This window comes from Mastomys coucha, unplaced genomic scaffold, assembly GCF_008632895.1.
Source record: "Mastomys coucha isolate ucsf_1 unplaced genomic scaffold, UCSF_Mcou_1 pScaffold22, whole genome shotgun sequence".
NCBI classification, from domain to species: Eukaryota; Metazoa; Chordata; class Mammalia; order Rodentia; family Muridae; genus Mastomys; species Mastomys coucha.
Window position 1 is genome coordinate 239,297,656 of NW_022196905.1, and position 13,524 is coordinate 239,311,179.

General features: G+C 39.1%; 1 long non-coding RNA gene across 1 annotated transcript in view; it reads left to right on the forward strand.

Moving 5' to 3' along the window:
- The first annotated feature begins 794 nt into the window (after positions 1 to 794).
- The window catches only part of LOC116067996, a 67,718-nt gene continuing 54,988 nt past the window's right edge, over positions 795 to 13,524 (forward strand). The window contains exons 1-3 of the long non-coding RNA XR_004109393.1: positions 795 to 837; positions 3,173 to 3,385; positions 11,382 to 11,449. This is a non-coding gene — a long non-coding RNA (uncharacterized LOC116067996). The remainder of the gene's footprint in view (positions 838 to 3,172; positions 3,386 to 11,381; positions 11,450 to 13,524) is intronic.

The following is a 13,524-nucleotide window of genomic DNA, read 5'->3' on the forward strand; positions in this document are numbered from 1 at the left end:
GTAGATCTATCTATCTTTATATATATTATTTTTTTTCTTACATGAACATTGCATCTAAAATACATATACATATACACAGAGTTAAATCCAAGTGACATACGTACATGTAAATGTCTTTAACAGGGGCTAAATTTTCATATGAATATTATAAATAAATCTGAATTATAAGCATTTGTTATATAAGTTTAAGGTCAAATATTGTTGCAGATTATATAGATCTTAAATAACATACCCAATGAGCAACTTATAAATTCTTAGTTAAGATTTTACAGCATGATTGAAAGATATTGGGTTTTTTTCTTTGTTTTCCTTTGGAGAGCAGACTGCAAAGAAATCAGAGATAAAAGAATTTTAAGAGTGGGGTATAAGTGTGGAGCAGAGAACGTTTGGATATAAACTATTTGAAATTCATTTGTCTGTGGTGGTGAGAATCTGGAAATCAGGTATGCCAATATGTAATGAACTCTGTGTTGACTTAGGGAGAGCAAGGTTAGGTAGGAGAGCTGCAGGAAGCCAGGAGGGTGAGGGAGGGGCATATCAGTTCACATGGTTAGGCCAAGAGCCAGAGTCACCTGGAGGAAATAGAGTCCCCCAAGAATTTGTGTGGAGAGCCGTTTTCAGGTGTTCCCCGAGAGCGAGTAAACAAGCCCTCATTTGGCTAAGCTTGCTGCCATTGGTTGCTTCCGCATCTGGTGACCTATCTGCTTTTGCCACGTAGCCCATTGGGATTGGCTAAGCTTGGGAGCACTCAACAGCCGCGGGTGGGCCGGAAGGCAGAGCTTAAGTAAAGGCTCCCCAGAGGCAGGAAGGCGGAGCTTAAGTAACAGCTCTAGAGAGGTAGGAGTGGCAGAGCCAGAAGTAGGAGAAGCAGGCAGGAGGAGCAGGAGGGAAAAGCAGGAGGGAGAAACATTGTTAAAAGGTTCCTGAAATAAACTGCTAAAAGGAAGAGTCTTTCTTGCTGGTCGAGGCGGACGTGACAAATTTGGAACCAAATTTGCAGACAAATGATCCACGTACCTCTGGCACGTTTAGATAAGCAGCTTGGTTCAGAGTAGCTATTGGTCAGAACGTATGTGTGTGTGTGTGTGTGTGTGTGTGTGTGTGTGTGTGTGTGTGAAGATTTTTTTTTTTTTTGATGTGTAAGTCTTTTTTTTTTTATTTTAGATATTTTCTTTATTTACATGTAAATTTCTCCATTCCCAGTTTCCCCTCCAAAAAAACAAAGAAACAAACAAAAACAACAAAAACAAACTCCTGTTGCCTCCCACTTCCCCATGCCTGCCACCCCGCCCTCTCCCACTTTCTGGCCCTCACATTCCCCTACACTGGGGCACAGAACCCTCACAGGGCCGAAGTCCTCTCCTCCCATTGATGATCGAATTTGCAATCCTCTACTATACACATGCTGCCAGAACAATCAGTCACTCCAGAGAAGATGTTGAAGCAGAGTGGGGAGGAAGACATGGCAGAAACTAACAGGGCTTGGAGGAGAAGAGAAAGAAATAAAAAAAAGGAGAATTTTTTTCATGTTCTCCCATTGCTTGGGTAGAATACTGAGGCCAGATTCTGAGGCCAGACTTGATAAATTTAGAAGTTAGTTGCATCAGGACACAGTTTCAATAGATGAGGTAAGTTCTAAGCCTGGGTAACCTAACATGCCATGGAACCCAGGGGAAGCAGAATTGAAAAGTTACAATCTGTACTGGTAAATGTCATTTACTGAGATGAGGGCCAGTGCTAGGAGCATGAGCAGACATAGTGCAGCTCACACAAGGATTTTTGAGAAGCCAAGAAGTTAAAAATAAAAAGTACTGGAAAAATAAAGTTTCACCCAAGCAAATAATCGGACTAAGTAGAGGTAAAGAGAGAACTTCCCAATTGCCAGTGTTGAGTCTCAAGTTCTTAGCCATGACAGAAAGCAAATCTGGCATGATGGGTGGCAAATTGGAAACAGGATCCAGGTGTGTGGTTTAGATCCATACCAGGAGAGCCTACAGAGTCTTAGCGCCAATGTTATAAAATATACCTGTCAGCCTCCCAAGTGTCCATCTGAGAAATTATGCCACCATGCAGCAGATTTGAAACAAAAAGGGTTTATAAGGGGGAAGGATAGGAGTGAGGACCTGGAGAGGGGTAAAGGTGGGTGAGTGAACATGTAGACAGCAAGACAGATGGGAGTAGATCCAGGAGGGCAGAGTAGCAGAGACAAAGACAGAAAAAGGGAGAAGGAGACTGGGTGGGAATAGTGGGAACACAGAGAAAGAATTCAGGTGGCAAGTATTCCTTTCTTATACAGGATTACACCTGGCGGCCACCAATGATGGCAGTAGGTGCTAAACATTTATAGGTCCCTGAGAAGAGCTTGCTGAAATGACCTGTAAGATAATTATGCCTCTTTCTGTCTGTTTTAAGTCCTATCCAAAGGCTACAGATAGAGTACTAGGAAAGAGCACACCAAAATGAAATTCCATACCCTCATGCAAAATACTTATATTTGAACATAGCTTGCCATTTACTAATTTTGTGATTTCTCTTATGGAAGACTGACTTTCGCCTCAACTGTCTTTCTTCCTTTATTATTTTTAGACATTCTACCTGTTTAGATTGTTGCTTCCCCATCCCCTGTAGGAGTACCTGGTTCCTTATGGCAGAATACTTTGCTTCACTGATAACTTCGATTTGATTTTCAGATCAGATAAATCTCTTGCAACCTAGCAAACTGGGCTCCTTTATCTATTTTATGCATATTTTAATAAGTCCTACTGTATTATATTTCTTGATTAAGATTAGAAGTCCAGCTACTTGCAGCTTCTAACAATTTCTTTTTGAACAAAATAGCTGGGTAATAGATTTCTTATTCATTTTTTTTTTCTTACTACACAAGACAGCAATCTTCAAAGTAGAAATTGAGGCACTGAAGGGTGAAATTGTTAGCTTTGAGATAAGAGAGACAACTGGAAATAGCACATATAGATTATATTTAATGCTGGAAATACTGTATCAATTAAGAGGTTAATTTCATTCTAGAACACACTGCAGATTTGTATTAGTTGGAGTTCTTTACAGAACATAACCAAGAGAATACTTATTTGTTATAAAGGGGATTTTTAAGATTGTTTCACAGATATATTTTGGGTGGCTCGTTCAACAATATATACTTTTTTTTTCCTAGAGAGGCTAAGAATATTATTGCTCCTCTGTCATAGAAGACAGATAACTCAGCTTGCCTAAACTGGTATTGAAGGCAAGAAGGGATCTTGGAGAGCCATTGATTTTCCCTCTACAACAAAAAGCCAAACCACCTGGGCCTCTGTTGTCATGGAAGGATGCAGGCAGTAGCAACAGCAGCAGGATGAATGCACTCACTAACAAGCATTGAAAGCAGGTAAGGAAGCCCTGCTGCTTTTCCATGGGACCTCCTTACTTCTCAGCTACTGTGGCAATGTGTCTCTCCAGGAAGGGTCCTTTAACCCTGAATTAATCACTTCTGGAAATGCTCTATACATCCATGCAGAGGCTTTCCTCTTTGTTGATTAGTTCCAACCAACTGATAATCAAGACTAACAGAAACAAGGTCCTTTCAGTGTAGGGGGTGAGTGATGACTGAAGGTGACTCAAGTGAAGTTATATTTGGTGTTAAAGTTTATTAGCTGTTTCAAAATGAGTGTATTGTCTAGCAGGATGAAATATGTTTTAATTGTAAAAGTAAATTTGCTCCTGCCTGGAAGCCTACTACTGAAGAATTATGTGTGTATTACAGAGTCAGGATTATTGTCTAATAGTTCATCATGAAATCTTTTGTTGTTGTTGTTGTTCTTCTTCAAGAAAGTGTTTCTCTGTATAGTCCTGGCTGTTCTGAAGCTCACTCTGTAGACCAGACTGGCCTTGTCAGAAATTCGCTTGCCTCTGCCTCCCAAGTGCTGGAATTAAAGGCGTGCACCACCACTGTCCAGCCATCATGAAATATTTTAGTCCATAAATGCACATCTATGCAAAAACTATGCACCAGGTATTTCAATGATGACTTGGCATGGGAAAAAACACCAGGAAAATAGAATACACCAACAATCAAGAAGACAAATGCACAATGTTCTAGATACTCTACTGTTGAGTCAAAGTTGCATGCATAGGGACAAACAAAATAAAATAAATGCTCATTAGATAAGTAAACTTGAGTGTGAACAGCTTACATTTTGTGTCTATTTTCAAAATATTTTGTTATCAGCAGCTATTGTTATTTTTTCATTTACCACTTCTCTACACTCCATTATTCCTCTCTCTGTCTCTGTCTCTGTCCCTGTCCCTGTCTCTGTCTGTCTGTCTGTCTCTCTGTCTCTCTCTCTCTCAAACTTTTCTTCTTCATTTCTACTCTTTATTGAAAATATGTGGCTAGCTCTGGTTAAGGCTAAAATAAATAGGTCATGTGATACATATTTTGTATGTAATGTGTTGGTTGGCTTATGACATCCAGCTTGTGTCCATTGTATCTTTGCTTAATCAAATTCCTTTCTCATATAATTTCACTGCTCATTCTTAGTCCTTAAGCTGATTCTGATTTCATTCTTGTTTGGTTTCAGGTGGGGACAAGGGGCTGAGTTGCATATTTTACATACCAAAGTAGACCTGTCCTCTAGGTAACTGCAATATTTTTTAGTCCCTAGATTGGGTCTACCCTGCCCCAACCTTGACCTTATCAGCCCAGGGGTTGGACTGCCCTTCCCCTCACAGGCTCTTTGCTACATAAATCAGGCATTTTGGGGGGGGGCTTTCCTGCTCTCCTTCTTCTTCCCACTTCTCTTTGCATGCATGCTTTCCTCTCTCTTTCCTATGCCCTCTGTCTCTTTTCCCATGGTGACTTCCCTGGCCTGCATGGGGCCAGTAAACTCACCCAACTGTTAGCAGCTTCTCAATAAACCTGCATACACACACACACACACATACACACACACACACACACACACACACACACACATCAATCTGACTTGACCTAGCTCATTCTATCTGCAGATAAATTCTTATGAAAATATTCTAAAAACATTTCAAATTGAAATTTCTCCCACTTAAGAAATTTGGATGCAGCTCTGTTACTTATCTATTAATATGCCTCACAGGAAAGAAACTATGTATTTCTTTCTTCTGTCCTTCCTTTCACATTCCTTCTTTACATTCTACTCTCTCTTCCTCTAATTTTTTCTTTGTGAACAGGTATCATGTGACCTAGGCTAGACTTAAACTTCTTATGCAACAAGCATGACATGGGACTTTAGACTCTAACCTGCCTCACCTGTGCTGGGATTTTACATATCCATTCCCATGTTTATTTTTATTTGGTGCTAGGAATGTTCCGATTCCTTGCATGCCTGGCAAGCATGGTATCACATATCTACCTCCTCAGCCACAGGCTACATTTTCAAACACATCTTCCCTTCACTCTTTATCTCCAATACCATGGCCAATGGGCATTTTGGTTCCAGTGGCTGTCTCCACTGGAGATGCTAATCACTATTTTTAATGGGTTGGAATAGGGCTGGTTCTATGAAATACATTAGCAGACATGCAAATACATTTTAATAGAGTTGGAGAGTCCCTAGAATGAATGTCATAGGAAAGTGTATTGTGTAAAACTGTTTGTCTTCTGAGAAGTTTCTGAAGACTTCTTACTTGGAAGACTTACTGAAACATTAAAAAAAAAATTCATTTATTGAGCTCATATTCCAAACACTGGGTTGAGACAATCATAAGTTATAGAAGTTTGGTTAAACACCAAAATTAGTGGTCAAGAGGAAAACTAGAAGTCAATGGAGTAACTCTGAAAAAAAGAGAATGAGCAGGGATTTTAGGCATCTTTTGATCTTAAAATTTAACCTCTGCCATGAACATTACCTCTTCTTTATTACTATGAGCTTGGAGCAAAATATCTCTATAGGAACTTATATATAAAGTAAGAAATTAGTTCTAATATGAAATAATTTCATATGTTTATATTCTACTTTTACATATGCAATAAACTGGAATTCCATCTCCTGATCTCCTTGCAAATAGAGCAGGCAATGTATTTATCATATTAATTCTAATGCCAAATAGACAGTCTGAGCCCAGATGAGTGCCAGTGAATCCTGGTGGGCTGAGTGAAAAATTACTACCAGATAGCCACCAAAACATTCCTTGAGTTCCTAAAAAAAGTGATGTGATTATGATGAAACTACCCATAAGTTTCTACTGAAATATTTTACTGAGCTAGATAAATTAAGATGACAACAGTTCCTTCCTCCAATTCACAAGTCTGTATCTCTCTGCCAGGTATGATATCAGCCACAAACTACAAGGCACTCAGTAAACCTCCAGTGACTTTGGAGATAAGTTTCCAAAGAAGTGCTCTTGCGAGGAGAATGATTTCATGATGAATTCCACTAACTTCTGACAGGGGCTTACACTATTCCCTGAAGCAGTAGGCGCTGCCTAACAGCAGCCAAGAAAGTCAGCAGCTGCAGGGAGATTCCCCTACCTGCTGGTGATAGACGAGTTTTTAGAATGGAGCTTATTGATCTTTTGTAAGTGAACGTTGCAATTGTGAATTCTCACTCCATGATGTGGAAGCAAAATCCGCCCTAAGAGAAGCTGAGCCTGCCCCACTAAGCTGACTCTATTGAACAACTTGACAAGGTCTCCCCATTCTTTAGTGATGTATTCCAGGAAAAAAGCCTTTCCAGTAAATGCAAGCCCATTTGGAGTGAATCATGTAGTTACCTATCTCTTGCAGAAGCGGGTCCATTAAGCAGTATCTTTGAGGAGGGGAAGTACTATGGGCTTAAGTGTCAAAATAAATTACTTGCTTAAGATGTCTGCTTGGAAAATTCTCAAAGTAAACTCTGTATCATGAAATCAGCTGTTCTCAAGAGGTAGAAAGTTTTGTAGTGGTAATTAGATGCTATAAGAGCAAGCACCAGTCTGAAACAGAATAAAACTCCACAGCTTAGCAGGGTTCAGAAATCACTTGGGGTCTATGCGTTCTTAGATTCCCACAAATTTCTTGTTATATAGATTCTGTTTGCAAGTAACCTCTGACAGGAGCCACTGTCTGACTTACTCTAACACAGTTGGGTGCTCATCTTAACTGCAGCAGTTGTATGTAGATCCTGTGGCTAGACTCAGTACTGGTAACTAGGGTGTCTGAATGCAAGCAAACTGATTGAGACAGAGCTAATTAATATCCAGGGACTCAGTGAATATATTTATAAGATACTTATGCTACCTATTTGTGTATTTTTTCCTGTTTGCCACCTTGTTGCTAATTAGAGTTATCCAAGAAGAGACCACAATTGAGAAAGTGTCTCTATAAACTTAGCCTGTAGGGATGCAGATGCAGCCAACCTTTGGACTAAGCCTGGGGGCCCCAATGGAAGAGATAGGACTGAAGGAGCTAAAGTGGATTGCAACCGTATAGGAAGAATAACAACATCAACTAACCAGACTCCTCAGAGCTCCCAGGGACTAGACCACCAATCAAAGAATATTCATGGGTGTGTCCATAGGTCCCACTACATATATAGCAGAGGATTGCTTTATCTGACATCAGCGGGAAGGGAGGTGCTTGTTACCCCAGTGAAGGGGGGATGTTAGAGGGCTGGGCAGGAGTGAGTAGGGAGGAGTAATACCCTCTTTGAGGCAAAGGGGAAGGGTGTTAAGATAGGGAGTTTGCAGAAGGGATACCAGAAAGGAAAATAACATTTGAAATGTAAATAACTAAAATAATAATAATAAAAAAGGTTGGCCTGCAGGAAACCCATGGGTTATTTTTCTTTTTAAATTAGTGCTTGATATGGAAATATATAGGTTATTTTGTGTAGTCTCACCCCTGGGAAAGAAAGGATACTGAGCAAGGCAAGGAAATAAGGCAGTAAATGACACTCCTGTATGATCTCTGAATCACTCCTCCCTCCAAGTAGCTATCCCATTTAAGTCCCTACCAGAATTTCTTTCAGGGTTGGACTGTTACCTAGGTATGCAAAAGGAAAGAAGCCCTTTCCTTTCCAAGTTGCTTTTGATCCCAGTGTTTTATCACAGCAATAGAAACTGTTAAGCAAGACAGAAATTGTTACCAGGTTTGTGAGATATTGCTGTGACAACTACGATAGGAAATTTTGTGGAGAAGTGTAGAAGGAGTTTGGAATGTTGGCCTAAAGAAATGAGTGCTCAGACCTTTGTGGTCTGTTCTGTGGGAGTTTAGACAGTAAGAATACAGAGATAAATGCAGATGATAAAGGCCTGACTAGTGACTTTTCAGAGGAACACAAAGTCTCTATTAGGGCCACTTATGTAATCTTATGAATTAAAAATTGGTGGGTTCAGGTCAGCTCGGGCTGAAGAATCAGATGTAATTAACAAGAAACCAGAACTATGAACTGAAACTTTTGCTTTGCTGTGGTAATTGATGCTGGCTAACTAGAACTGGTAAATTAGCTGTGATGTGAAAAGGACCACCATCACTGAGGGGAAATTATTGCGGAGGAGTTCTTCAGGGTACAGTACACAGATGCTGTGGTGCAGAAGGGGATAAGGCTGTACCTTGTATACTGTGGTACAGAGGGCATTTGGCTCTACCTTGAGCTGCCAAACTTCACAATGTCTTAGAATTTCCTGAGTGGTGTTGGTTTGGAAGGTATGAAATGGTCATAGAGAACAGTGGAGTGTTGGCACTGTTACTAATTTGGCACCTCCATGGCCAGTCTGAGGACACTTTATCATTAGCTGCAGAGAGGTGACACATTCCCACTATCACCTAGTGTGGCATGTCCTTTTGCACATCTGATACATCCCCTAATAAAAGGCCCCACTCCTCCTCCCCTTCTCCATTTTCAGCCCTGTGCATCACCAGAGCCAGCCTCTGTATCCCCTCCCCACTCCCTAATTAAGAGCGACCTTATGTTCTTCCACAGAGAGGCCTGCTGCATATTGTGACTTTATGGATCCTGTTGCATAGATCCAATAGGCACTGGATGTGAGAGGCCAGGGTAGCTGAGTCCCATTTGCAGTGGAGATCACCCCATTGTGAAGATACCACTAATACCATGGATGAGCAACATTCTCTGTGTTGGTTTTGAGTGATACACACTGTTGTTACAGGAGATCCAATGATTTTTGATATCATTCTTTTCAAACTGATCAAATTCATAAATAATTAACTGCATATTATTTTGTCATCACATATTGCATAGAAAGTTTTCTTCAATTATTTAAACAAATGAAAACTGCTGCCTACTTGTTTATATGAAAGCATGTGCTTATATTTCGCTATGGATTGTTTTGACCTACAATGGTTGCTGAGCTATGACAACAGAGGTCCTAGAACCATAAAGCCTCTTGATGATTTTACAGACTCCTGTTTTAATAATCAGAAATGGGGATTCTGTTTATGATTTTAAGTTTCTCTTAATTTATCTATATGGCTTTGCTGTTTTATTATACCAAGAAGACACTGGATAACTCCATATTTTAAGTTAATAAGTTTTCTAAGAACTTTGCTCTCTTGTGAAAAAAAGAAGAGTCATTTATAACAATTACATTTGAGTGTGCATATGCATGAATAAAAACTTGTGAGCTTTCAACATTGCCAGGTCCTCTTTGGAGACAGACTTGGCTTGCCTAGGAATCCTTCCACACAAGGCAATGTCTATGTATTCTGTGAACACAGAGGTTCTTTCTATGTGCTTCTGCCATGGAACCCATGCTACCTTTATGTCAGTCCCTGACATTATTGGATATTCAGGTAGGTGTTTAGAAGACTTTGGCATCATGATGAACATTTCTCATTTTTCATGCTGAAGCCATTGTGCGAAACTACCTGATTTTACTTAGTACTACACTGAAGACCAAACATAAATTAGTGTTCCATGGTCAGAACTTTTATCAAAAGGGTATAAAATCTAGGGATAAATGATCCCTCTGTCCAAGAATCCTCCAATATTTCTGAGAATTCAGAAACATATTATTATCTTTTGTATATGATACTCTTAAACTGATAACCTTCTACACTTTGTAGCTCCTGACTCATAATTCCCATGGTCAGTTGTAAAACTGAATTTATACATTAACTGAGACTTAAAGATACAAAACAATCTGCCTATATATTTTATTTACAAGTATGTAGAACAATTATTACATATGTGTGTTATGTAGTGTGCATGCTTACTTTAGAACTGATAAATGCGAAGTAAGCTTCCACAGCTCCCTTCTCCTATAATGTGGCTCACTTACTCTCACCAACATTTCCATGGTCTGTATCAGAAAATTCTGAATCCTTTCAAGTACAACATATGAGAAAATTGCTACTGAATGCAGAGTTACCACTGAAACCAAAGCAATCTACAATACCCACTGTGTGATTTAGGGTTGAAGCCAAATAAAAATGCATGTTGTGATGGAGGGAAGACAAGAACTCACAGAATAAATAACTTATGACACGAACTTCCAATAGCATATTGGGAATACTTCACATTAAGAATATGTTATTATGTTAATTAATATGTTAATATGTTATGGCTACAATGTATGGAATAAAGTTATATAAAAAATGACAATATTAAAAGAATGCTTAGACAAAAAGAAACAACAAAACAAGGACATGTAAAACAGAACAACTACTAATAGACGGCACTGTTGTATCTTTGCTTAAGCTTAGGAAAGCAGTTTAAACTTTGTTGCTTTCAGAATGATAGTTTTTATCTCAAGAAACAAGAGAAAATATATAGAAAACATAAATCTATAAAATGAATGTTATATAGTAATAATTCTTCTACCAATTTCATATGTTCTATCAATATACATGAATATCACACATGTCAAAAGAGGCCTGATATAGCTCACATGACAACCACAAGACCCAAAAGATTCTCCATTTTCATGGTTTAAGGTTTGTATATTATTTGACAATTCCATGCACTCATGCTATGAAATTCAGGCATTGTTCCCCTTTCTCTTCCACTGAAACCCTTCCTATCCAAAGGCTGCCTTTACTCTTGTATTTTCCTTTAGTTTATGTCCCAGTAAGTATAATAAATTTTCTATGTACCACATGGGTGGAAAGTCACTTAATAAAGTTGGCCTCAGATGTACTGACCTTGAAAATGCAGTGATTGTCCTGCCTCATCCTCACAAATGCTGGGATTACAGGCCATGTGCTGCAGTGCATGGCTCAGAGCCAAAAGACTCAACTGTAAGTTTAAAGAAAAATAAATGACACACTTTTAAAAATGATCTTTCTTACAGTTACCTTCCATAAAATCGGATGTCATGATATTATATTGTTACTCTGTAAAGGTATTTTTATGTCAGCTACAGAAATTATGATGTCTACTGCTATAACATTTGTCCTTGATCCACAGGGAGAAGCTTCTAAAGAAAATACAGCCTCCGAACACAGTTTAGCGTGATAGAGCAATTACGAAGAGTGGTAAGACGATCATAAGTCTTTGTCTGGGATGTGTGTGTCCTTCTGTGACCTCATCTTATTCCTAGCAGATGAGTTTTCCATTGCTGCCATAACAAATTATTGCAAGCTTAATGGCTTAAAACAAGATACATTTATTACAGCATAGTTATTTAGGTCAGAAGTTACACATAAGTATCATTAGGCTAAAATCAAAGTGCTAACTAGGCTCTATTATTTTGTCTTTATCTATTGTAGTGTTAGAGGCTCATGGAAAAATCTCTTTTGGGACTATTCTGTTTGTAGAGGCAACTCATATTTCTTGGTTCCTATCTACTGCCACCATATGGCTTGTCTGGTATAGTGTTACTTATAATTATCAGTATTCTAGCAGCTCCTGGTACAAGACTCTGGAATGTCTAAAATTTAAAGGCCATATTGAATTAATTCTATTTTCTTAGTCATGGATGTCAATAAGGCGGGACTAAAATAGAATTCATTTAAAATTAATTTATTATTTTAAATTATTCATAGTTTATAAGTGATGGGAATGTGGGTGCAGGAGATTTTGATGGATAGAGGCATTGGATGTGAGCATCCTTAGTTGCATGTAGAGAAACAAACTCTGGTCCTCTTCAAAATCAGTATGTGCTTCTAAATGTTAAGCCACCTCCCTATCCCCTGAGAACTAATCATGCTGTCTAGGATCTGCCCACCTGATCAGAGTTCTTCAGTACTAATCACACTTACTAGGCCTATCTTCATTGTATCCTTGGGGATTAAGATTCTAAATATAAATTTTAGAGAATGTTTCCAAATTATGGCTTCTTATTGCTGTCTTCCATTTTTGTAATATAACTTTAATTTGATCATTCTTTTTGTTTTGTTTGTTTAATTAATTAATTTATGTGCATCAAATGTTACCCCCTTCCTGGTCTCGCCTCACAAAGGCCATCCCTTCATGCCCCTCCCCTTTTCCTCTTTGAGGGTGCACCCACCCCCCAGTTTCCTTTTATCTAGGAGCATCAAGTTTTTGCCAGGGTGGGTACATCCTCTCTCACTAAGGCCAAACAAGGCAGCCCTGGTTTAGGAACAGATGACATAGTCAGGCTTTAGGGAGATCCTGTGCTCCAGTTCTTGGAGAGCCCACATGGAGACTGAGCTGCAGCTAAATATGTGCCTAGATCCTTGGTTAGGCCAGCGTGTGTTCGTTGGTTGGTGGTTCAATCTCTGAGAGCTCCCAGAAGTCCTGGTTAGTTGAGTCTGTTGGTTCTCCTGTGGAGTTCTAATCCCCTTCAGGGCCTTCAATTCTTCCTCCAACTCATAAGAGTCCCAAATGTCTGTTCACTGTTGGGCTGTGGGTATCTGCATCTGTTTTAGTCAGCAGTGCTGCTTGGCAGAGCTCACAAAGGACAGTTAATAGTATGGGATTGGTGCTTGACCATGGGATGTATAGATATTTTGGGAAATGGATAGAACTAGAAAATATCATTCTGAGTGAGGTAACTCAGACTCCCAAAGGACATACATGTTATAAACTCACCAATTAATGGATATTAGCCAAAAAGTACAGGATACCTATGAGGCACCACACAGACCCATTCTTTTGTCTTTATAATTCCATTCCTGAATGTGAATGAGAAAAAAATTTCCAAATTTCAGATCTCACTTTGACCATCTCCATCACCACATAAACAAAGATTACATTTGGCATAATCTCTCCTATCTATGATGTTAAACTGATCTAAACTGTCATTTGTGTGTGTGTGTATATCACCTAAAGATTAAGGACCTAAGTGTAGATATCTTCATGGAAAAAGGTATGACGTTGCTACAAAATTCAGTACACACATGCAGGGCATTGGACCTTGAGAGGAAGTCTGGTACGGTTGAGCTTGCAGCCCAGGAGACTCTGAAGGGATGGTAGGACCAAAGATATCTCAGAATCAAGTCAAAATTCCTTCCACATATAACTTATTTTTTAAAAAAATGTTTTTATACAATGTATTCTGATTTCAGTTTTCCTCCTCCAACCGCTCCTAGATCCTTCTTACATTCCCATCTCCACATATTTTTAACACAACAAAAAATTGCACCAA